Below are 26282 nucleotides of genomic sequence, written 5' to 3'. Positions count from 1 at the left end.
GGAAACTATGGTGGAGGTCCCTGATTGGCTGGAGCAAATCTTGAGACTTTGTCGACCAATTTTAGGGAGTTTTTTTCCTAAATAGGGAAATTTTAGCTGTTGGTCACAAAATTGGGATGGGTGATTAATTTCTATCTATCTACGAACTATATTGGTGAAATTTAATTTCACCATATAAGAATCACCAATGGTCCTCATATTTCGACAATAATTATCTTCTTAGGTAAATATTTAATGATATATTTAGCTTCATTGTATAGCCTTAGATTCATCATCCTCTCCTCCCACACCTATTAGCGCAAAGAGCCTTGGTTAGATTTCACCAGGCGTCCCCATCTTGAGCTTTTAAATCAATAATTCTCCATTCATCGTCTCTTACTTCACGTTTTATAGTCCTCAGTCATGTATTCCTGGGTTTCCCAGCTCTTCTAGTGCTTTGTAGAGCCCAGTTGAAAGTTCATTGAACTAATCTGTCTTGGGGAGTGCAAAGAGCATGCCAAAATCATCTCCATCTACCCCTCACCATGACCTCATCCACATATGACACTCGAGTAGTCTCTCCTTTCTAATCTTGTCCTGCCGTTTCACTTCCAATATTCTTCTGAGGGTTTTTTCCCCACAAATCCACAAAATCTGTTGGATATTGTTTCATTGTTATGCCATGACTCGTGTCAGTACAGTAACACCGATCTCACTAAACTGATATTTAGTCTGATTTTACATGTAATTTCAGGCGATTTGATTTCCAAATTTTACTAAACCTAGCCATTTTGTCTTCATTGCATTTTTCAATCTTTCATTCAAGTCAAATTCTAAAGATCCTGTATTAGAGATCGTAGTGCCTAAGATTAGCAATATAAAAATTTACTCCCAAAAAATTAATTGTACGTTTTGTTAAGTTTTGCTTGTCCATATCTCTCAATATGATTATGATTATATGATTTTCAGAGCATAGTGAAATAACTAAGGTAGGCTCGTAATTTTGTTTAAAAATCTAAATCTTATTGCTTTTGCTTTTATAAATTCAGTGAATATACATTTTATTATGATCATAGAAGATGCAACAGTATATACATTGTATTGAAGAATACAGTGCACGTTGAAAATACCTCTGACCTAGGGATATTATACTGCTTGTCTAGGGATATTTTAGTGCTTGTCTAGGGATATTTTAGTGCTTGTCTAGGGATATTTTAGTGCTTGTCTAGGGATATTTTAGTGCTTGTCTAGGGATATTTTTGACAGCCGTAAGAAGAAGCAGAAGGTTCAGTCCAGGAGCAGCCATTGCATTGCTATCACCCAAGAGGATCGTATTTCTTAACTAACTGTGCTGAGGAAAATTGAGGGAGTAGGTAAGACCTCTGGTTTATTTTCCTTATTTTCCCGCGGGTGCTTGATCAGTTAAACGCCAGAGATTCGAATAACATATATCTGTGCTTACAAAGGTATTAATTATTCAAGAAAGTTTAGATTGGCATTTACTAATATATGTTTTAGCGCGTGGTAAGTTCCGAATCTACGTACTTAATTCGAGATTACGCGAGATGTTCCAAGCCTAAGTGTCATTAGTGTGGTTTTAATTACAAGTTGAACACTACCATCGTTTTTAATCGACTTTTTTTCCACTAAAGGAAGATCTTGAGTAATTACCATGGCCAGTGTATACTCACAGGGCTAAATTTTCTATTTACGATTACGCTGGCAAGGAACTTCGAAGGCCGTATTACCTCAAGGACTGGCCAATACTTCATAAGAAACAATTGCGGTATTGAGTTTTAATTGTATAGTTCCTATTGAAATTGAAGGAAAAATGATAGATATTTTACAGTTTGGTGTATCGTAAAAAAAAAGAAATTGTGCATAATTTTTGTTTTGCTTAGGTTTAATGATCGAAGAATTTTAGGTGGTATGTAAGATACGTATTGATTCCTAGCGTATGAATACACACACAATAATTCATACGTTGGTATGAATATATTAGTGAACAGCTTAACATGCTCAGGGTATATACTGTACATATGAAAATTCGAAATAAATTAATCTAGCGTTTTACACCCTATCAAATATTATTTTTTTAAGTACAGACAATCCCTTACGATTATAGGCTACACAATTATTTTTATAGATATATTCCTATGGTCTTATCGTTTGCCCCATTAAGTTCAATATTCGTAGACTTACAGCTCTGTATTTTTATTAGATAGATTAATTGGTTCAAATATCTTTCCTAAGTGTATACAGCCTACTTTGACAGATCGAATTTTCAGCCACGCCCACCAACTATTACCATTAACTTGTTCAAGGCAAACATCTAAAGGATCTAATCCTTTGAAATATGCGGATGTGTATTGGAACCATTGTTTGAATCCTCCGATATTTTATATTTCGATGAAGTAGGTCTCGTCAATACAGGTACTTACACAAGTTCAGACCCCTAGACCCCTAGACACAACGTAAAACAACCATGGCACGTCTATGCAAAATGCGTTTAACACTTAAAGTAGGAAATGTTCGTTAAAGAAAAACCACAATTGATTTTTCTATGCATGTTTGTAAAAAAATCGGCATTATTAGTTTCAACCAAATTCATATATCTATTTATTTTTATTCATCAACTTGTCATATATGTTAGATGATTAATACGAAAAGGTTACTCAAGTCTTGGGAAATATTTGCCGACGAATATTGTTCTTACTGTTATCCCATGGATGTACTTGCGCTGCCTTGTTAGTTTTTCTCCTGATTTTTTTTTTCTTTTTTTTTGTAATGCATTGTGGGTAAAAATGTCTGACCGTCCTTTATTATTGGTTATTATGTATATGCACAGTAAAAATGCTGAAAGCTGTGTGGTTTTGTTTCAAGATAATCTAATTAACTGCGATTTTTGGAATTCATACTTCCTGCAAACAGTCCTTGTTGGCTCGATTCAGAGTCGGCTCTCGGCTCGGTTCACTCGGCTGTTAACCGAATAACCGTTTCCTTGTCAGTTAGTAATAGTCGACCGTCATGGATTGGTTTTTGCAGACGTGCCTGCGATTCTCTTCATAGTTTGACGTTATAGGCAGATTTACTGGACATTATCATGGAACTCCAGAAGTGGTAAATAGGTTCCTGCGTTAACATTCAGTGCTATCTAAGTGTTGTGTCCCAAGTGCTATTTTGGTAAGGATTTTTGTGATTTACTCTTAGGAAGGGAGGTGTGCCTTGCCTCCCGGCTAATTCATTGACTTCGGAAGGTGGGGCCGGGAGCCTTGTTGTCCGGCTAGGTCTATGACCTGAGAAGGATTATGACCTGAGAAAGGGAAGGGATATCTGGGCCTTGCCCCTGGCTAAGTCTGTAACCTGGGAACTACTAAATTATGTTATGTTGGTTTATTAGGTTCTGTGGCCTTTTACAAATCTCGAAAGTTAATCGCGCTTTGTCCTGTTTTCGCACACCCGAAATCCTAGGTTCCCATCTTTGTCTGTTAGGAAGGGAGGTGGAGTCCATAACGGTAGAAACGGCTTATTTGCAGTTGAAATAAAGGTCAGATTTGTTGAAAACACACTAAGCTAGAAAATCAATTTCCATGTCGGATATCAAAGTTTGGTTGAAACTAATCTTACCAACAAATGTTTCTGGAAAAAGCTGTTATTATTCACTTTCTATTAAATTTTCTTAGCTCAGTTTTTTTCCTTCACTTAACATGCATAACTACCTCATTAGCTGTGACGTTATACTTAGCCAAAGTGGAAGCTAACCCATGTTTGTTTTTCGACCAGTATGGCTGAAGTTATATTCTGCAAATTTGCTTGTCACGAGGGATCACTCGCCATTGAGTTGGGTAAAATCAGGTTTTGATTTTTAAAGTATGAAGCCTTATTTAGTGATATAAACATCGTCGTCTGTATAACATTAATGTAATAGTTTATTTCGTTTTTCTCGAGTTCGTTTTCTATTAAATCAAAATAGTTTCATACGGAAGTTATCGCAGGCAATATAATTTCCGTGAATCAAAACTGTAAGTGATTCTCATAATTGTTAAACGCTTCAATACTGCCTTAATACTTTGTGCAAGATCTATAGTATAAGACTTCATCATCACTGTTAAACTGGGGGAATTACTTACGACTCTAATCAGTCCAAGCAAATGGGGGCCGGGTTATACGGTTAACATTCTTGGCCCAATCTAATTAGAAAAATCTTGTGCAGAAATTGATTTTATGGCAAGTACGATTTAGGCTGTCTCGAATTACACTGCTGAAATTTCAGTTTATTTTTGAAAAAGGGAAATAGGCTTTTGGGAACAAAATATTTATAGGTGAGGAAACTGGCAATTTAAAGGTCCCATTATTGTTGCTGTCTAATAACGAAAACGATTAGAAAATGCAGTGAATATTTGCATGGTAATTTTAAATTAATTAGCAACCGTCCCCTTTCACCAATTTTAGGGTTCAAGGGAACCCCCTAACGTCCTCAAAAATTACAGAGGCACTGCTAAGGTTTGTGTTATGAACAGTATCTACTCTACTTCATGAACTACCTTCTTGGTCCTATCACGTAGCATAGGGGAACCCAACACACTCCAGAACTCATAAGATCAGGTTGCCGTATTAATTTTTGGTATTTTGCGTATCACTGCGTAATTTGTTTGTCAAATCCACATTATTGAAGCACTTACAAAGCCCAACGCAACTACCCCCCTCCTTTAAGTACTTGCGGACGGCTATGAATAACCTATTTTTTTTTCGCTCATGAAAGGCAGAGGCAAGGTGCAGTGACATTGCCCTAGCAAGCAGAACCCTGTCCTAGAGACTTACCATATATACATGTACATATAATCAGCGCCCAAGCCCCCCCTTCTCCCAAGCTAGGACCAGAGAGGGCCAGGGAGAGGCTGTTGATGACTCAGCAGGTAGACATATAGGCTCCCCAAATCACAACTCCTTAGCTCACAAGGTTGGCGAGGTTATACCGACCAAAGGAACTAACGAGTTTGAGTGGGACTCGAACCCCTGTCTGGTGATCATTAGAACAACAGGGTGTAAAAGATATCAAGAGGATAGCAAATTTAAAGAGGACCCACTACAGTATGAATCTCACTTTTAAACGCATGTAGGCTAAAGAAAAAGGAATACCTGACTTTATCCGAGAAAAAAAAAAACGAATATAAAATGAAAAGATTATATTGTAATCTGAGCAAATCAAGAGGGTTGCTTTTATACTGATAATAAAAGAATACACCAGTCCCCTGCCCTCGAAAAATAATTAAATTACAACTATTAGAAGTTTATCTACGTGAAGATTTTTTTTATAATGTCAGCAAGTAAGAGAATTGTATACGATAAATACTGCAAAACAATATTTTGTCTTTTTTTTTTCATTATGGTGGCTCTTAAACATGTTTGCAGTATGCGTTGTAAAAAAGCGTATATTTAGAAATTATTATTATTATAATTATTATTATTATTATTATCATGATTATTATTATTACCAGCTAAGCAACAATCCTAGTTGGAAAAGCAAGATGATATAAGCCCAAGGGCTCCAACAAGGAAAATAAGCCAGCGAGGAAAGTAAATAGTGAAATGAGATTTATTGCAAAATCATGACTGAACGAAGGCTGCAGCCAATTTTGGTTCTCTTGATGGGATATTCTGAAACTTAATTTTTACCTTTTTCATTCAGATATTCATTAGTTAAGCAGCTGTTCCTTACAAAACTCAAATGCATTTTCTCTTAACGAATAAACGATGATTGATGTGATTACAACAAATAAACATAGAAAATGAAAATTAAAATTTTAGAGAATCTTATAGTTTTGTGACGTACAGTTTTTTTTTTGGGGGGGGGCCTCAAGCCATGTCGTCCTGTTGGAAGTTCCTAAAGGGTAGCTTCCTTGGGTATATATAACTACGGCGATATTCCCAGAGAATTTACTTTAAGGTACCCAGAATTCTAACTCCTGGAGCTAATATCCCTAATAAAAGAACCAGGGATATCGCGAAATATCAGAGGACGTATTCTTGACACGCCACGTAGCAATCTGCACCCCGAACAGAGTTAACACTTCGAAGGGGTCAATTGGCAAGAAAAAGAAAACGAGAAAGAAAGGAGAGCCGCTCGCAAGGTATCTCTCCCCTCCCGTTTCGTAAGCGTGCATTGCGCCGCTCACGGCGCCATCTGTACTCCTTTTTGCGTAGCTCAACAACTCGGTGTTTTTCCCTGTGTTATCTCCAACTACTTCTGCTTCTGATAAGTTGAGTATTATTTCTTTTATGTATAAATGTAAGCTCTTGGTAATTTTAAGAGTGATTCGATAGTGATATCGTTGTTACAAGAGCTGTTGTCTACCGGAGGCGTCCTGGACGCTGTCGCTCGCTATGTATTTGTTATTTAGTTAGCCAGAGCGACGTTCCCGGCTGTTTCGCTTTAGTAATTTTAGCTATTCAGCATTACATAGGATTCCTTTATATGATGCTTTTAGTACAGTGAACCCTCGCTACTTCGCGGTTCGACCATCGCGGATTCACCACTTCGCGGATTTTTTCCATAACCCATATGTATACAGTAATATATATATATATATATATATATATATATATATATATATATATATATATATATATATATATATATGCATGTATTTATGTATATATGTATGTATGTATATATGTAGGTATGTATGTGTGTATATATATATATATATATATATATATATATATATATATATATATATATATATATATATATATATATATATATATATATATCTAAAGTAGGAAGATGTGATGTAGTTCTAAGGGAAAAGTATGGGAAATATGTCTGGGTAATTATTATTATTATTATTATTATTAAATGCTAAGCTAAAACCCTAGTTGGAAAAGCAGGATGCTATAAGCCCAGGGGCCCCAACAGGGAAAATAGCCCAGTGAGGAAAGGAAATAAGGAAAAATAGAACATTTTAGGAACAGTAACAATATCAAAATAAATATTTCCTACCTAAACTACAAAAACTCCAACAGAACAAGAGGAAGAGAAACTAGATAGAAAAGTGCGCCCAAGTGTACCCTCAAGCATAATAAGCAAAGCTCTACCTCCAGTTTGTTTCTTCATTATGATCAGAGATAAACGTAAACAAAACATTGGTTGCCATTTTGTATCGTGCTTTTTAGCATGTTTAGGAAATGCAGGATATAAAATTGCCTTTAATATTTGTGCCTGTTTTAGTTTAGGATACTGTAGTACATGCATTGTGTTCTGTACGTTAAAGGGTAGTTTGTTAACAGTACTACGTACAAGGGAAGGTTTTAAAAGTCTGAATATACATGTTGAATAAATAGGTAAATATGGTGTCACTACTTCGCGGATTTTCACCTATCGCGGCCGGGTCTGGAACCTATCTACCGCGATAAACGAGGGTTCACTGTATTTCCGTTTTGGCGAAGGATTTGCCGATTCTGGCCTACGCTAGACCTTGTAGTCTAGTCGTTTGGCCCTAGTACTTTCCTGCTTGATATTAAGATTTCCGAGTGTTTTAAAATGTTATTGAAGCTTTAGGCAGTTTTATACATTTAAGATTACTGTATGTTGATTTTCTTCCCAGATGATATACAAGTGAGTTTCGGTGATTTAGGTAATTGATTCTCTTTGCGCCTAGGCTAGTTGTCTATGGGGCCATAGTATACTTTCTCACACTCCCCGGTTGCTCTCTTCTCTTCGGAGAAGGTGTGCAATCCCTTTCCCTCTGTTTAAGCCTTGGGCTTAACCCTAATGGTTTATCTGAATTGACTTTAGATACAACTATATTAGGGTGTTTCTGTTCTTTCCTGTTTCCAGTAAGTCTGGCTTTAGGAAGGGGGCAGGACATCAGAGTTCTTAGTCTGAGTCTGTTTCTGTCTAGCTTGTGGTTGAGATTCCCTTGCTAGGCTGACAGCAGTCATAGGAGGCTTAGCCTCCTTAGTTTACTTTCGAAGGTTTCTGTACGAGATGATTCCTTCTTTTTGTGATCTAGCAGACTAGTCCAGTGTTGTTGTTCTCGGTGTGGAGGATGAGATCCTCTTTTCTGTGAATAGCAACGCCTTCCTTGCTTTGGTTCCGAGGGAGTTGGCAAGTATTGCTGGCCTCCCTCCTCGGATCTCCCCTAGGCTAAGATGAGTTTTCTTGGCTGCAAGTGATTCATTACTAGAGCAAGGTTGGCAGGACCCTCTTCTCCCTTTCCCCCTCTTTCCTTAGTGATGGCCTAGCCATTACAGTCATGTCCGTCATTCTACATCTGTACCTAGCATAGGTTAGGATGTGGGGTTGACTCAGTCCCTTGCCGGCCGGCAAGGGTCTTCTGCTTTGAGTGCTGCCCGGACCTCCCTTGGTCTCTCATCCTTGTTTGTCTGAAGAGCCAGATGGCATTGGTCAGGAAGCCTGAAGTTATATTCTCCCCTTCCTTATGTGCACTCTTTCGGGTTGCCGGGTTATGAGGCAGTATAGTCTCTTATCCCGGCATCCATTCTGTTTTTCTTCTAGTGTTGTACCCTAGCCCGGCTGCCGGCCTGAGTGGCCGGCAGCCGGGCAGTCGGAGTTCTCTGGTTCTTTTGCTGCCGGACGGCATTGGTTGTATACCTTTGCCGGCCGGCTATATATCACACCATTGTCTGCCGGCCGCTACGATTAGTGGCCGGCAGCCGGGTGCGGTTGTTGTTTAGCTGCCGGCCGGCAGTCCCCTGCCGGCCAGCAATAGAAACACACCCAGGTTCTGCCGGCCGCTACGTTTGGCGGCCGGCAGCCGGGTGCTATCTTGTGTAGTTGCCGGCCGGCACACGCATTTGAACCAGCATTCTTCCACCTTATAGTTTATAAGTAGTATACTTTAGAACTAGTTAAGGTGTGTGCCGGCCGGCACATTACTTTCTATACTGTAGCCAGTATTTTTAAATATTTAACTTAGCCGGTGAATATATAATAGCTGCAACTCTGTTGCTCGACAGACACATACATAAAAAACTCGCCAGCGATCGCTATGCAGGTTGCGGGTGTGCCCACCAGCGCCAACTGTCGGCCAGATACCACTCTCGATGTAAACAAAACCTTCAATTTCTTCTCTGTCGACGTGTCGACAAGACGTACTTTACTCGCTGTTGAACCTGGAGTTTTTCCCATCATATTTGGTGAAGTACTTTAATTTGGTTTGAGCTTTCGCAGTACAGGTGTTTTTCTTCAAATAAATCCTTGAACTCTTTTTTGAATCGGAGTAATTGTTGATGACTTAGATCGTTTTTTGGAATTTTCCCTTGACTAATTCAAAATGGCTGACCCTTCTCAAGTTTCCAAGTTTCGAAAGTGTAATGCTAGGGACTGTCATAGGCGTCTTCCAAAGGCTTCTCTCGACCCTCACACTGTTTGTTCCAATTGTCGGGGTAAAACCTGTCAATTGGAAGATCGGTGTGAGGAATGCGTGGGCCTTTCGGAATTCGATTTTATCGAATTTGATAAATATACACGCAGACTAGAGAGAGATAGGGTAAGGAGAAGTTCTTCTAGGTCGGTAGATTTTTCCTCTCCACATGCCCCTGAACCTATTCCTTCCCCTGTAGTGGTTGTTCCTAACACCCCTCCTAGCACTCAGGAACCATCTATGGCAGACATGATGCGTGCTATTCATGCCTTGGGGGAGAGAGTTGAGGCTTTAGCAAGTGACCGAAATCAACTCATGGCGGACGTAAAGGAACTCAAGTGCCAAAGTGCCACGAAGGATAGTGTCAAAGTGCCTAGTGTTACGCAAAGTGTTGTGAACAGTGTTGCGACCGAGGGTTCGTCTGTTCGTGCCTGTCGTCCACCTAGTCCGGGACCTCTTGCAAGCTCCCAAGCCCAGGGGAGAAGCAATGTCGTACGACTTATGGGTTCGAGAGGCCTTGATCAGCGAACAGACGTTCCCTCTTTGGTATCAGGCGGATCTCGTCAAGATCGCCCCTACCAAAGTAAGACGAGAGAGCCCATTTTTACCTCGTCGTCCGAAGGTGTTTCACGTAAGAAACCTTGGACCTAGGTCTCTAGACCTTTAAAGCGTAAGTCGGTCCCTTCAGGACAAGTCCAACGTCCCGGGTGTAGCCACTGGGACAGTTCGGACCCGTTGCCGTCATCTGATGACTGCTCGCCGCCTAAGAGAGGCAAAGTTGTGCCGTCTCATTCGCTAACCCCGTCTGTTACCGCACCTGCTTCCGTAGACCCTAAATGGGTGTTACTGCAAGACATGCAGTCTAAACTTGCGTCCTTGATGGAGGACTACAACGCTGAGAAGGTTTCCGTTGAACCTACTGGCCATCAGCCATCCAAGCGTTCGGTTGTGCGTCCTGTTGACGTGGATGTAGCTTTCTCGCGTCAACCAGTTGGTGTGGTACCTCCATCGATGCGACCCAGTGTGGATTTCCAGCCGCACGTTGACGTTAGGCAACGCACTGATGCGATTGGTGACGTTCAGGACGTTCATCAAACATCAGAGTTGACTTGTTTTGACGCGGTGCGTCAACCTCCGCAACCCGGTATGGTGTTGACTGCACAACCCAGACGGTCTAAACAGTCTCGGGTGGACGCTGTGCGTCTTCGCGCACCTGTTGTTGTTGACAGTTCCCAGACTGTTCAGCAGTTCCAGGACGCTGCGTCCGGCTCCGTCACATATGCACCAGTGCGACCGGACTCTGCGAGTCAAACGTTGCCTACACCTTTGCCGTTTTCTCATCAGTTATCGGATGAGGAACTGTCAGATGAGGACGTTGCTGAACCACAGCCTAAGGATCAGCCTTCAGAATTAGATGAGCCTAAAGGAGTTCAACCATCCTTGGACTTTAGAAAAGTCATGGCTGTTTTTAAAGAGTTGTTCCCTGATCACTTTATTTCTGTGGCTCCTCGTTCGCCGCCGTCCGAGTTTGTCTTAGGCGTTCCTGCTACCATGCCTGCCTTTAATAAACTCGTTCTCTCTCACTCATCCAAGAGAGCTTTACGGCTGTTAGGCGATTGGTTAGAGACCAAGAGGAGTTTAGGGAAGACGGCGTTTGCCTTCCCCCGTCTAAACTCTCGTCTAGATCGAGCGTCTGGTATGCCACGGGAGAAGTTCTCGGCTTGGGAGTTCCTGCCTCTGCCCAGGGCGACTTCTCAAGTCTTGTAGACTCTCCCCGCCGCCTTGCCATGAGACGCTCGAAGATTAGTTGGTCACCCTCGGACCTGGACCACCTTCTTAAAGGAATATTTAGGGCGTTTGAAGTCTTTAACTTCCTGGACTGGTGTTTAGGAGCCCTGAGTAGGAAAATCTCATCTGCCGATAGGGATGTTTCCTTACTCATTATGTCCTGCATGGACAAGGCCGTCCGCGATGGGTCCAACGAGCTTGCCGCTTCATTCACGTCCGGAGTCCTTAAGAAACGAGAGTCTCTGTGCTCTTTTCTATCAGCAGGAGTGACGCCATGCCAAAGATCTGAGCTACTCTTTGCGCCCTTGTCTAAGTGCTTGTTTCCTGAAGTCTTGGTTAAGGAAATTGCCTTGTCTTTAGTGCAGAAGGACACCCACGATTTAGTTGCGTCCTCGGCTCGCAAAGCTCCCCCTTTGCCTGCCTTGTCTGCTAGACCTAGGATAGACACTACAGCGTCCAGGTTTATCCCGCCCTTTTGTGACAGAGCCTCCAGCAGGGGAGGTGCTCGTGCCGAAGGGAAGAGAGGGAAGAGGAAAGGATCCAAGTCCTCTAAGGGCAGAGTCTGACTGCCCGCAACTTCAGACAGCAGTAGGTGCCAGACTCAAGAACTTCTGGCAAGCCTGGGAGAAGAGAGGCGCAGATCAACAATCTGTGAGGTTGCTCAGAGAGGGGTACAAAATCCCTTTTGTACGCAAACCTCCTCTAGCGATGTCCCCCATCGATCTCTCTCCCAGGTACCGAGAGGAAGAAAAGACAAGCCCTGAAACTGGAAGAGTGTCTTGCTAGAGAAGGGAGCGGTGGTCAAAGTCTCGGACCTTCAATCACCGGGGTTTTACAACCGTCTCTTCCTAGTATCAAAGAAGACAGGAGGTTGGAGACCGGTGCTAGACGTCAGTGCTCTGAATGTCTTTGTCACAAAGACGAAGTTTACCATGGAGACCACAAAGTCAGTCCTAGCAGCGGTCAGAAAGGGAGACTGGATGGTCTCTCTAGACCTAAGGGATGCTTACTTCCACATCCCCATTCACTCAGACTCCCAACCTTTTCTGAGATTCGTCTTCAAAGATATGGTGTACCAGTTTCGGGCCCTGTGCTTTGGCCTAAGCACAGCTCCTCTCGTGTTTACGAGGCTTATGAGGAATGGGGCAAAATTCCTCCATTTATCGGACATCCGAGCCTCCCTTTATTTGGACGACTGGCTTCTCAGAGCCTCTTCCAGTCATCGCTGTCTGAAGGATCTCAATTGGACTCTAGATCTGACCAAGGAATTGGGACTCCTAGTCAACTTGGAAAAGTCACAGCTGGTCCCATCCCAAACTATTCTGTATTTAGGGGTGGAGATTCACAGTCAAGTTTTTCGGGCTTTTCCGTCGGCCCCCAAAATAGATCAAGCCCTACTCTCCATCCAGAAGATGTTGAAGAAAGAACGCTGCTCAGTCAGGCTTTGGATGAGTCTGGTAGGAACGCTGTCATCCCTGGAGCAATTTGTCTCGCTAGGATGGCTACACCTCCGACCTCTTCAATTCCATCTGGCTTTTCACTGGAAAAAGGACAAGACGCTAGAGGCGGTCTCGATCCTGATTTCCGAAAAGATAAAGACTTGTCTGACTTGGTGGAAGGACAATATCAGCCTACGAGAGGGTCTTCCCCTGGCAGTTCAGAAACCCAACCACGTTCTCTTCTCGGACGCATCGGACTTGGGCTGGGGCGCGACGCTGGACGGTCGGGAATGCTCAGGTCTGGAACTCGAGTCAGAGGAGCATGCATATCAACAGCAAGGAGCTTTTGGCGGTTCATCTGGCCTTGAGAAGCTTCGAGAATCTCCTTCGAGGCAAGGTGGTGGAGGTCAACTCGGACAACACCACGGCCTTGGCGTACATTTCCAAACAGGGAGGTACCCACTCATTGACTCTGTACGAGATCGTAAGGGACCTGCTCATCTGGTCAAAAGATCGAGGCATCTCCCTAGTAACGAGGTTCATCCACGGCGACTTGAACGTCCTAGCGGATTGTCTCAGTCAGAAAGGTCAAGTAATTCCAACCGAATGGACCCTCCACAAGGATGTGTGCAAGAGACTTTGGGCGACTTGGGGTCAACCCACCATAGATCTCTTTGCAACCTCGCTGACCAAGAGGCTTCCAATCTATTGCTCTCCAGTCCCAGACCCAGCAGCAATACATATAGACGCCTTCCTCCTAGATTGGTCACATCTAGATCTTTACGCATTCCCACCATTCAAGATTGTCAACAAGGTACTGCAGAAATTCGCCTCTCACGAAGGGACAAGGTTGACGTTAGTTGCTCCCCTCTGGCCCGCGAGAGAATGGTTCACCGAGGTACTTCGATGGCTGGTAGACGTTCCCAGAAGTCTTCCTCTAAGAGTAGACCTTCTACGTCAGCCACACGTAAAGAAGGTACACCTAAGCCTCCACGCTCTTCGTCTGACTGCCTTCAGACTATCGAAAGACTCGAGAGCTAGAGGCTTTTCGAAGGAGGCAGCCAGTGCGATTGCTAGAGCGAGGAGAGCGTCTACCATTAGAGTTTACCAATCGAAGTGGGAAGTCTTCCGAGACTGGTGCAAGTCAGTTTCCGTATCCTCGTCCAGTACCTCTGTAGCCCAAATAGCTGATTTTCTCTTATACCTGAGAAAAGTACGATCCCTCTCAGCTCCTACTATCAAGGGCTACAGAAGCATGTTGGCCTCGGTCTTCCGGCATAGAGCCTTAGATCTTTCCAATAATAAAGATCTGCAAGACCTCCTTAAGTCTTTTGAGACCTCTAAGGAACGTCGTTTGGCTACACCTGGGTGGAATTTAGACGTGGTCCTAAGATTCCTCATGTCAGACAGGTTTGAGCCTTTACATTCAGCATCCCTGAAAGATCTCACTCTTAAGACTTTTCCTGGTATGCTTAGCCTCGGCTAAAAGAGTCAGTGAGCTTCATGCCTTCAGCAAGAACATCGGGTTTTCGTCAGAAAAAGCTACTTGTTCTCTGCAGCTTGGTTTCCTAGCCAAAAATGAGCTACCTTCTCGTCCTTGGCCTAAATCTTTCGATATTCCTAGCTTATCGGAGATCGTGGGCAATGAACTAGAAAGAGTATTATGCCCTGTTAGAGCTCTTAAGTTCTACTTAACTCGTACTAAACCTTTACGAGGCCAATCTGAAGCGTTATGGTGTTCGGTTAAGAAACCATCCTTGCCTATGTCAAAGAATGCTTTGTCATATTTTATCAGATTGTTAATACGAGAAGCTCATTCACACTTGAGTGAGGAAGACCGATCTTTGCTTAAGGTTAAGACGCACGAGGTTAGAGCTGTAGCAACTTCCGTGGCCTTTAAGCAAAATAGATCTCTGCAAAGTATAATGGACGCAACCTATTGGAGAAGCAAGTCAGTGTTCGCGTCATTTTACTTGAAAGATGTCCAGACTCTTTACGAGAACTGCTACACACTGGGACCATTCGTAGCAGCGAGTGCAGTAGTGGGTGAGGGCTCAACCACTACAATTCCCTAATTCCATATCCTTTTAATCTGTCTCTTGAAATGTTTTAATGTTGTTTTTATGGGTTGTCCGGAAGGCTAAGAAGCCTTTCGCATCCTGGTTGATTTGGCGGGTGGTCAAAGTCATTTCTTGAGAGCGCCCAGATTAGGGGTTTGATGAGGTCCTGTTGTATGGGTTGCAGCCCTTGATACTTCAGCTCCTGGGAGTCTGTCAGCATCCTAAGAGGATCGCTGGGCTCCGTAAGGAAGACGTACTTACAAGGCAGAGTAATCGTCTAAGTCGACTTCCTTACCAGGTACCTATTTATTTTGGTTTTGTTATATTGATAACCGTCAAAATGAAAAAAAACTCTTAGCTTATACGATGTAAACATATTTAACTCTGTTCTCTACCCACCTCCTTGGGTGTGAATCAGCTATTATATATTCACCGGCTAAGTTAAATATTTAAAAATGATATTTTAATTATAAAATAAATTTTTGAATATACTTACCCGGTGAATATATAAATTAAACGACCCTCCCTTCCTCCCCAATAGAGACGCAGTGGGATGAGAAGAAATTGAAGGTTTTGTTTACATCGAGAGTGGTATCTGGCCGACAGTGGGCGCTGGTGGGCACACCCGCAACCTGCATAGCGATCGCTGGCGAGTTTTTTATGTATGTGTCTGTCGAGCAACAGAGTTGCAGCTATTATATATTCACCGGGTAAGTATATTCAAAAATTTATTTTATAATTAAAATATCATTTTTCAGTATAGTATATACTGTAGGTAGAAAACTATAGTATAGTATTTGTTACAACACTAAGTTTTTCTAACACTTTTTGTTGTCTTGTACAGCCCTTTGGTTTAACCTTATAGATAAAGAAAGTGAGTTCTTTCTTGTTTACTATCCAGCATTTTAAAATCACTTTTGTGGGTGTGAGCTACACCTGTTTCCTCTGGAAATTATTTAGTGGTTGCTCTAGAATAGATTAACCATACGATTTTATTATCTGGAAGGTTGCAGCAATTGACTGTGCGGGAAATACAAGTGTGTGTCTTTCCTTTCTAGTTTAGTTATGCTAAGCTATGTACTGTATATCCAGTGATACGTAGTTCATTTGATACTCATGGAATTTTCTTCTCTTTACAGGAGGACCATCCGAAGTGTGGAAGCGTTTTCTGCAATGTCCGCAGCAAGAACTTCTGCGGACATGATTTGTGTAGGAGGCACGCAGCATGCGCAGTCTCCAAAGGAGATCTCCGGTATTGGGACCCGCAGGTATGTACCGTGTGCACAAACCTGATTACTGAGGCTTTTGATTCCCCTAAGACGGCGGAGTCAAGGGACGCAGCAAGGGAGATGCTTCGTACCTGGGTAAGGGGCTTTTAGAAGAACACTTCTGGGCCCTATCTTCCAAGTGAGAAGATGAGGGCTTACCTTTTCCCCAAGGCGTCAGCTGAGGCAGTGATTCCCCAGCCTCAAGTGGAGATACCAGTGGTTCAGATCCCCGTGGATGCTGAAGTCGCGGACGCCGTGCAGGACATCCAATTGGATGATAGGATGTCGGAGGTGTCCGAGCGTTTGGAAGATGTCCTTCTGGCAGAAGACCAGGATGAAGAGCAGGCTCCAGACATTGAAGAGGAAGATGTCGACGAGGTGTCGGCTACTCTGGTTCAGGCCCATGAACCTATTCCCTCAACATCGTCCTCTCTCCCAGATGAGCTGGGAAAGACCCTTTCCTCCATCGTTGGAATGATCCAACAGATGCAGAGGGAAAATAATGAGAGGGCTATTGCAATGAAGCTGGAGATGCGGAAACTTGCAGCATCACGTGGGCCCCAGAAGAAGCTCAGCGTGAAAGACCTTCCCTTGTGCTCAGATGCCAACCCTTGGAAGTATGCTAAGCACACGCCTATGACGACGAGAAAAATCATCATTTCGGAGAAGTTGGGCTCAGTCCCCCTTGAGGAGGTGGAATTCTGGCCCAGCAAGGAGTCGTATCCGGACTGTTATGTCCGTCTAAGGAAGGAACCAGCCTCAAAGGAAGAAACGGAGCCGAAGGAGGTCATAGTTTTGGACCACGCTAAGGCTCAAGCTTTACTGTCAAGCTCGATGAAAGAGAGGGGCTTCACAAACTCAAAGGTACCTGCTTTGAGTAAGAAGCACCCTTCCTTTGTGTCCTCTCCTTCTAGAGCCTTCCCCTTTATGCAGAAAGGGTTTACGGCTGTGCTGAAAGCAGTCGAGGCAGGTAAGCCATGCCCCTCCTTGGTGTAAACCTCTGTCTTTGGCCCTACCCATGGACCACAAGGACTGGAAGGACGTCCATCTTACCTTCTCAGTCGGGAAGTTGGAGGCTGATATTGCCGGACGTCAGTTCGGTGAGAACCTCCCCAAGCTGTCTGACTTTCTTTTGCGAAGGGAGCTTGAGACAAAAGAAAGACTTGCTGCCTCAATGTCTCATCAAACGACTCGAGACAATGGCAAGTGACCCCAAGGTCCATGAAATGTTCATGGTAGTGGTTAAGACACACCTAGTCACAGTGACGAAGGACCTTTATAGCTTCGTCAAAGCTAGGAGGGCTTGTAAGGAGTTCGTGTTCGCCTCGGCTGTGGTGAGGCACGAGCCAAGGAAGCTAATCTCCTCCAACATTTGGGGCAAAGACCTCTTCCCTAGTGAAGCGGTCAAGGAGGTTGTAGATAAGGCCGCCACGGAGAATAGAAACCTTCTCCAGAAGTGGGGCCTATCTCTCAAGAGAAAGTCTTCCCCGGATGAGGGTCCCCAACCAAAGAGGAAGACTAAGAAGACTAGGCTACCCTCTCGGCCAGCCAAGCCATTCAGACAGCAGCAGCAACAGCAACTTCCTATGCCTACAGTGCCCCAGATGGTGGCACAAACCCCGACCACGTACCAGTGGGTACCCCAAACCGTGTCGACGCAGTCTCCGGCATTTAACCCAGCGTTCGAAGGGCAGTCAACTACCTTTTGAGCGAAGCCTAGAGGAGCAGCCAGAGGTTCGTTTAGACGCCCCTCAAGGGGGAGGGGATTCAGGTGTGGTAGCGGTCAAGGAGGCAAGGCCTCAGGGCAACAGCAGTCAAAGTGAGATGATACCGGTAGGAGGGAGACTTCAGAATTTTCGGGATCGGTGGACCTTCGATCCCTGGTCCCACAGCCTACTCAAGAATGGACTGGGTTGGAGCTGGTACAGCATTCCACCCCCGTGCTCTCGATTTTTCCAACATTCCACCCCCGTTCTGGAGGAGTACATTCAAGAACTGTTGGAGAAAAGAGTAATTCGAAGGGTAAAGTCCATCAAATTCCAAGGGAGGCTGTTTTGTGTTCCCAAGAAAGACTCGGAAAAGCTCAGAGTCATTCTGGACTTGTCGCCACTCAACAAGTTCATAGTGAACTGCAAGTTCAAGATGCTAACACTGCAACACATTAAGGACCTTACTGCCTAAGAGGGCATTTACTGTCTCCATAGATTTGTCAGACGCCTATTGGCACGTTCCAATCAATCGTCAACTCTCCCCCTACCTAGGGTTCAAGCTACATCGAAGATTCTACGCCTTCAGAGCCATGCCATTCGGGCTAAACATAGCCCCAAGGATCTTCACGAAGCTTGCGTGCGTAGCTCTCAAACAATTACGCCTATAGGGAATCCAGGTGGTAGCCTACCTGGACGACTGGCTGGTGTGGGCAGCATCCAAGACAGAATGTGTGCAAGCTTCCCTACTGGTGATACAGTTCCTAGAGTATCTAGGCTTCAAGATCAACAGAAAAAAGTCTCAACTTTCTCCATCTCAAAAGTTCCAGTGGTTGGGAATCCACTGGGACCTAGTGTCACACCAACTCTCCATCCCGGCAAAGAAGAGGTAGGAGATAGCTGGTTCTGTCAAGAGACTTCTGGATTCCGAAAGGATATCAAGACACGAACAGGAAAGAGTGCTGGGTTCTCTCCAGTTTGCTTCAGTAACAGACCCGGTGCTAAGAGCACAGCTAAAGGATGCAACCGGAGTTTGGAGAAGTTATGCATCAAACGCGCGAAGAGATCTGATAAGACCAGTTCCGCTTCGTCTACGTAAGCTTCTCAGGCCTTGGTCCCAATTCAGGCAACTAAAGAAGTCGGTACTTCTTCAGCCATCTCCCCCCTCGTTGACTATTCACACAGACGCCTCGAAGGAGGGGTGGGGAGGTCATTCTCATCGGAAGAAGGCCCAAGGAACTTGGTCCAATCTATTCAAGACATTTCTCATAAACTTTCTGGAAGCTATGGCAGTACTCCTTACCTTGAAGAAAGTCTCCCCTTGTCGCTCGATCCACATAAAGTTGGTGCTGGACAGCGAGGTGATTGTGAGATGCTTGAATCGACAAGGATCGAGGTCACCACCACTCAACCAGGTGATGTTGGCCATCTTTCGACTGGCGGAAAAGAAGAAGCGGTACCTGTCGGCAGTTCACCTTCAAGGAGTCCGCAATGTGACAGCGGACGCTCTACTTTACATGTCCCCGTACGAGGATCCCTTGGCGGAAGCAGTGGACGCGATTTCCCTCGACTGGAACAGATGGTCCAGGATTTACCTGTTCTCTCCTCACAACCTTCTATTGAGGGTCCTCAACAAACTGAGATCTTTCAAGGGAGTAGTGGCAATAGTGGATCACAAGTGGCCGAACAGCGTGTGGTTCCCTCTGGCATTGGAACTGCGGCTGAAGTGTCTACTGTTACCAGATCCAGTTCTGACCCAGTGAGTTCAGAAGTCGACTGTCTGCGCTTCATCACAGAAAACCCGGAACCTGCAGCTCATGATTTTCTCTCCCTAGCGGTGAGAAAACGTTTCGGGATTTCGAAAGACAGTATAGACTTCCTAGAGGAATATAAGTGCAAATCTACTAGAAGGCAATATGAGTCATCATGGAGGAAATGGGTGGCCTTTGTCAAGGCGAAGAATCCGCAAAAGATCTTGACGGACTTCTGCTTATCTTTCTTCATCCACCTCCCTGGTCAAGGGTTAGCAGCCAACACAATATCAACGTGTAAATCTGCTTTGACAAGACCCATTTTATATGCCTTCCAGGTCGACCTCTCTAACGATATTTTAAATAAAATTCCGAAAGCCTGTGCTAGGCTCAGACCATCAGCACCTCCAAAGCCCATTTCTCGGTCTTTAGATAAAGTTCTTCATTTCGCTTCGCTGTTGAACAATGAGGAGTGTGCTTTAAAGGATTTGACCCAAAAAGTTATTTTCCTGTTTGCACTCGCGTCGGGGGGCAGAGTTAGTGAAATTATAGCCCTCTCGAGAGAGAAGGGTCGTGTTCAGTTCTTGGATGGGGGAGAACTGAACCTGTTTCCGGATCCTACGTTTCTCGCCAAGAACGAGTTACCCACCAACAGGTGGGGTCCCTGGAGAATCTGCCCTCTGAAAGAAGATGCATCTCTTATGTCCAGTGGAATGCCTAAAGGTCTATTTTCGTAGAACTTCAGACTTCTGGGGTGGTCAACTATTCAGGTGAGAAACATCAGGCTCAAATTTATCACTGAAACACCTTGGGCGAAAATCACCCATTTTATTCGCAGAGCGGATCCAGACAGTACACCCGCAGGTCACGATCCGAGGAAAGTTGCCTCATCCTTAAATTTCTTTAATTGTATGGATTTCGAACATCTTCGTTCATACACTGGCTGGAAGTTTTCCAGAGTGTTCTTTCGTCACTATGCGAAGCAAGTGGAGCAACTGAAGAGGTCTGTGGTAGCAGTGGGTAGTGTCATTAACCCTGCTGTTTAACTCTGCGAGGAACAGTGGATTTTATTTGGGACGATTAATTCTGGGGTGAGTGTGTAGTTACGAACTGTTCTACAAACTAAGTTTTAGGGCACTGGGTTGCCCACATTGACTGTTCCACATTCAAAGGTGAACCTAGCATAAGTGCAGACATGTGTGCCAAGCGTTACCAACGCTAATGTAACTGATTAGTAATACAGACTTTTATGATTTTGATACCTCGGTATGTTAAAAGTGGCGCTAATGTTTTTCTTTCAGATAAACAAGTTTCTGTTTACTATCATGCTTATGCTTATTTATTGGTTATCCTCCTCTTATATATATATATAATTGTTGTTTAACCCGTTTTATTTATTGTTTGTCACCCTCTTAATGAGAGAATGCCTTGATGAAGTCATTGAGCTTCAGCACGGCATTTCATTCCCGTGCTGAAACTTGGTGACGGGCAAGAGGGCTCTCGAACTTGGGGAAATTTCTCTCCCAGTTCGAATCTAAATTTCTCTTTTACCTTTTTCTTTTTCTCAATATTACTACGACCTTATCCTAATTTCACAAACTTTCTTTAGTCTTGCTTTCCAAACTCTATGAGAAAAATTTCCCTCATTATATGTGTGTATATATTATGTACATATATATTTATTATTTTTTTTTTTCTCCTATGGCTTGGATGTTTTTACATCCATTGTAACCCCGGCGGGGATGTTCATACATCCTTTATTGCTGCCTGCTTTGATGAGTGGGAGGAGGTATCACGGTTGGGAGGTGTTTGCATTCTAAGCTATATGTGAGAGTATTGGATGATTTCAGCCATCCCGAAGATGGTTTGGACCTTTTTGGCGGAACTATTCTCAAGTGTTGGGTCTTCGGAATCCAGGGGGATCCAATGCTTGGGGTAGGACTCTCGGCTTTTGGCCGGAAGCCCGTCATTATAGATATGGGGAGGATGATTCCATAATTTCTTGGTCTCAGTCCTAACAGGCGGGTTCAGCTTACACCTGTGCCTCTATATCTGTTTTGATGCTATCCTTCGGGTAGGGTATGGAGTGGACCATCTGGGAAGTATACTCTCATTTTGCCGATAGTGGAGAGTGCAAATTTCCTTTCCGACGTGTGATGGCCTAACATTCTCGAGCAGGTACATCAAACTAACTCTTTTCTCTCTTTAGTATAATGGATTCTTTAAGTAACGAACCCCCATCCCCTGGATACGCAGACTCTCCCCCGGCACTGTTGACGACCTCTGCTAATGTGATGAGGGATAGCTCTGTTGATGACCTCGGAACGGGAAAGGACACTTCTACTGATATTTCTAAATCGAGTAATTTGGGTAACACGAGGAAACTTCGAATCCTCCATGTTACACAAATTTCAATAGAAACAAATTATGATGATCTATGTAAAGCATTTGAATGCTATGGATGCATAAAAGAAATAAGGATGAAACTTGAAGCTGAAACTTGGGATTCATGGATATCTTATAGTAGTTATGACGAAGCATTTAGTGCAATGAGTAATTTGAATAATATTAAAATTAATAACTTGAATGTCGCGGCTGCTCTCTGCGATAAGGTACCAAAAGATTTAGATGTGTACAGGCCTGCCGATTGGTTGGAAAAAGACGCAGATTTAGTCATGCCCTCCCAGAGAAATCCAAAACCACCGATGTGGCTTATAGCTGAATCAAAGGGGGTTACAGGTAATTATTTTAAAATATGCAAATTGATTCAGAAAAAAGTAGGAACTATTGCACCAGGCGATATATCTCGTTTCGGAAAAAATAGTTTCCTTATCCATGCCAAATCCAGTACACAGTCGGTAATATTGTCCAATATGAAAATAAGTAATGATGACATTAAGTTAGATGTCAAACCCCACCTAAATTTTAGCTACGGAAGGGGCGTAGTTTTTAACAGAGATCTATATGATTTTAGAGGAGGAGATACTGGCCATGTGTCCATTAAATGTTTGGAAAGTTCATAAAATCCCAGGTACATCAATGATAATCCTTACGTTCCAGGATGCTGATGTACCTTTTCATATTATTATTGAGAACGAAAGGATTAAAGTAAGACCCTTCAAGCAGAAGCCATTGCAATGCTTTAATTGTTTTAAATTTGGGCACCCGTCCAAAGTTTGCAAAAATGAGATGTGGTGTGGTATTTGCTCCAAATCTTACCATGGAGAGTGTGCACTTGGAGCCAGGTGTTTAAATTGCAGCTCGAATCACAAATCCACAGACACGATCTGCGAGCTATATAAGTTGGAGGAAGCTGCCCTCAACAAATCAAACTTAGAACACATAAGTGTGACCCATGCCAAAAGACTATTAAATAAATCAAATACATATGCTAAGGCATTAAAATCAAACCAACCTAGCGCTGCCAATAGCTCAAAAAAAAGTATACTATCTGACAAAATGTCAAATAACGAGGTAACCATATCACCACCTGAGGCTTTACCACGGTGCATTAACACTAGGTCATTGCCCATTGCTGTACAGCCTTCAGCCACCATTACAAAAAGTAATACAAACCTCTCTCAGGCCATGTCCTTGCCTGATCTGATGGAGGTTCCACTTAAGACTAACTTACCTGATGCACCTGTTGTGGGAAAGGTGCAAAAACCTCGAATCCCACCATCTATTAATCGCAAAAGAGAGAGACCTCCATCTCTCCACCCTCCATTAGAAACGTTAAAGTTATGACATCAAATAAATTTGATGTTTTGTCTGTTGATGTTTCTAATGAACCAGAAGATGGACTGAATAAATCAGAAATTCAAGTTGAGGTCCACCATCCACCTCAACAAATAGATAAAAAGAATACAAAGAAAAACACCAACGTTAAACCCAACATAACAAGACCACCTCTGAAGAAACATACTGGTAATGATGTTAAATTAAAAACTGCTAATGGGAAGACCTCATCCAAGATGTCTTCCAGAAATAATCCATAGTTTTCTCCTCCATTTTGCAATGGAACTGTCAGGGTTTGAGGGCGAAATATGAAGAACTTAAGCTCCTAATTCATGAGCATTCCCCCATAATTGTATGTCTACAGGAAAGTATGCTTGATTCTAACACTCCTAGTCCTCGAGAGTATGTTAGCTATAGAACACCATATAATCAACAATCAGGGAGCCATGGCGGAAGTCTCGTGTACATTCGTCAAGATGTTTCCCAAATATCCATGTCTATACGTACAACCCTGCAGGCAGTTGTACAAATTGATATAGGGAGAAAATATACAATATGCTCTCTGTACTTACCTCCAAATGATAATATTTTATATGATGAGTTAGCAGAGGTCATTCAACAACTCCCTCAACCTTTTCTCTTACTGGGAGATATGAATGGTAGACATCCTTTATGGGGTGATGTTTTGGCCAACACAAGGGGCAATATCATCTCATCAATTGTGGAGAATGAGGATGTGCGACTCCTTAATACAGGAGAGCCCACACACTTCCATGTTCAGACAGGTACTTTGTCATGCATTGACCTTTCAATTGCAAGCTCTAACTGCCTTCTTGATTTTGATTGGAGGACATTAGATGATTGGCATACTAGTGATCATGCACCAATCATTATAAACGCCAACAAGGGTCCGCCTTTGCAAAGATCGCCACGTTGGAATCTAGACAAGGCAGACGGTTAAATTTTCCGAGCTAAGTGAAATCGAAGGGAGAGCAGAACAGTTTGAAAGTGTTGATGATGCCATAGACCTACTGAATGGAACTCTTCATACAGCAGGAGTCAATTCAATTCCCAAAACAACAGGGTTATTCAAACGACGACCAGTCCCGTGGTGGTCTTCAGAACTAACTGCACTCCACAGAGCCACAAGAAGATCTCTTAACACGATTGCGTAGACGCAGAACTGATGAGAATTTAACTATGTACAAGAAATGTAGAGCACAGTTCCGTCGTGCCATGAAAGAAGCAAGGCGCCAGTCATGGATGTCTTTTGTTTCTTCCATTAACAGTAGAACACCACCATCTTCTGTGTGGAGGAAAGTAAAAAAGATAGCTGGCAAATTCACCCCCAACCCACCACCAGTGTTGAAGGTGAATGGCCAGTGTGTAACTGAAGCAAATGAAGTTAGCAATGCCCTGGCTAATCCTTTTTCAAATGTATCCATTAAGTGTGAAGGAGCCCCTGGTCACCAGTATAGGAGCACTGAAGAAAAGAAAATTTTAAATTTTGCAACAAGAAGGGAGGAGTCGTATAATTCTCCTTTCACTGAAAGAGAATTTGATTCCGCACTTGCTCATTGCAACGATACATCCCCTGGACCCGATGGAATTCCATATGCAATGATTAAACATGTACATTTTAATACAAAGCTATTTATTTTAAGCATTATTAATAGAATATGGCATGATCATAGTTACCCAAGTGTTTGGGAACTAGCCATTATTTTAGCCTTTTTAAAACCCGGTAAAGACAAGTTTTTAGCAGCAAACTATCGTCCTATTGCATTGACATCTTGTTTATGTAAAATCATGGAGAAGATGGTCAATGCAAGGCTGATAAGGTACCTTGAAAAGAAAGGTATTTTATCACCGATTCAATGTGGATTCCGAAAAATGCACTCAACGACTGATGTGTTGATACGACTTGAGTCTTCTATTTGTGAAGCCTTTGCTTCCAAACAGCACCATGTTACAGTATTTTTTGATCTTGAAAAGGCATATGATACCACATGGAGATATGGTATTCTTAAAACCATTCATGAATTGGGATTGAGAGGAGAGCTGCCACTATTTATTCAGGCATTTCTTTCACGTAGAGTTTTTCAAGTGAGAGTGGGGGAAACTCTATCAGAGAGTAAGTGCCAGGAAGAAGGAGTTCCTCAGGGTAGTGTGCTGAGTGTAACCCTTTTTGCACTAGTAATTAATGGGATATCCTCAGCCATTCCCCAGGATGTTCTCTCAACATTATTTGTGGATGATCTCTCAATATCATTTGCTGGCACTAGAATGGCAATGGTTGAGAGAAAAATCCAACTCTCTCTTGATAAAATTATCCAGTGGGCTGACATGAATGGATTTAAGTTCTCGACAAGTAAAACTACCATTGTCCATTTTTGTCGTATCCGGGGAGTACATCCAGACCCGGATATATACATTAAAGGTCAACGGATACCATGTGTATCGGAAACCAAATTTTTAGGTTTGATATTTGACTGTAGACTTACATGGGTTTCTCACCTAAAAGCGCTAAAAGCTACATGGGTTTCTCACCTAAAAGCGCTAAAAGCTAAATGTGTTGAAGCTCTGAATATCTTAAAAGTATTGTCCCATACATCATGGGGGGCAGACCGCAATACTATTTTTAAATTATACAAGGCCTTGATTTTTTCCAAAATTAGTTATGGTTGCGAGGTATATTCTTCAGCTACCCCAAGCCGGTTAAAAATATTAGACTCGATACATCATGCAGGTATTAGATTGTCTACTGGAGCTTTTAAAACCTCGCCTATCCCAAGTCTCCTTGTTGATGCTGGAGAGTTACCTCTAGACCTTTACCGAATGTCTTCCATTCTTCGGTATTGGTTTAGATTGCAAAGACTCCCTAACTCTCTAGCCTTTCAGACTGCAAGCCTTGTAAGACACGCATTATACTTTGAGTTGTACCCAAAATCTCTTCAACCTTATGGCTTTCGGGTGAAACGATTATTAAATAGTCTGGATATAATTAGAAATAAGGTACTTCCATTCAAGGTATCATCAACGCCTCCATGGAAGTTACCAGAGATATCTTTTTGTAAATATTTTATTGGAGATAAGAAGAATATGTCAGACCTAGAAGCCAGGTCTCTTTTTAATGAACATGTTAAAGAACATAGAGGATCAAC

The 26282-nt window shown here is 43.0% G+C and overlaps 1 long non-coding RNA gene across 1 annotated transcript in view; it reads left to right on the top strand.

Moving 5' to 3' along the window:
• Nucleotides 1-1272: 1272 nt before the first annotated feature.
• The window catches only part of LOC137641576 (uncharacterized), a 66213-nt gene continuing 41203 nt past the window's right edge, over nucleotides 1273-26282 (top strand). The window contains exon 1 of the long non-coding RNA XR_011044547.1: nucleotides 1273-1352. This is a non-coding gene — a long non-coding RNA (uncharacterized lncRNA). The remainder of the gene's footprint in view (nucleotides 1353-26282) is intronic.

Source organism: Palaemon carinicauda, chromosome 5 (assembly GCF_036898095.1).
Source record: "Palaemon carinicauda isolate YSFRI2023 chromosome 5, ASM3689809v2, whole genome shotgun sequence".
NCBI classification, from domain to species: Eukaryota; Metazoa; Arthropoda; class Malacostraca; order Decapoda; family Palaemonidae; genus Palaemon; species Palaemon carinicauda.
Note: the sequence above shows the minus strand (reverse complement) of the source record. Positions and strands in the feature narration are given on the sequence as shown.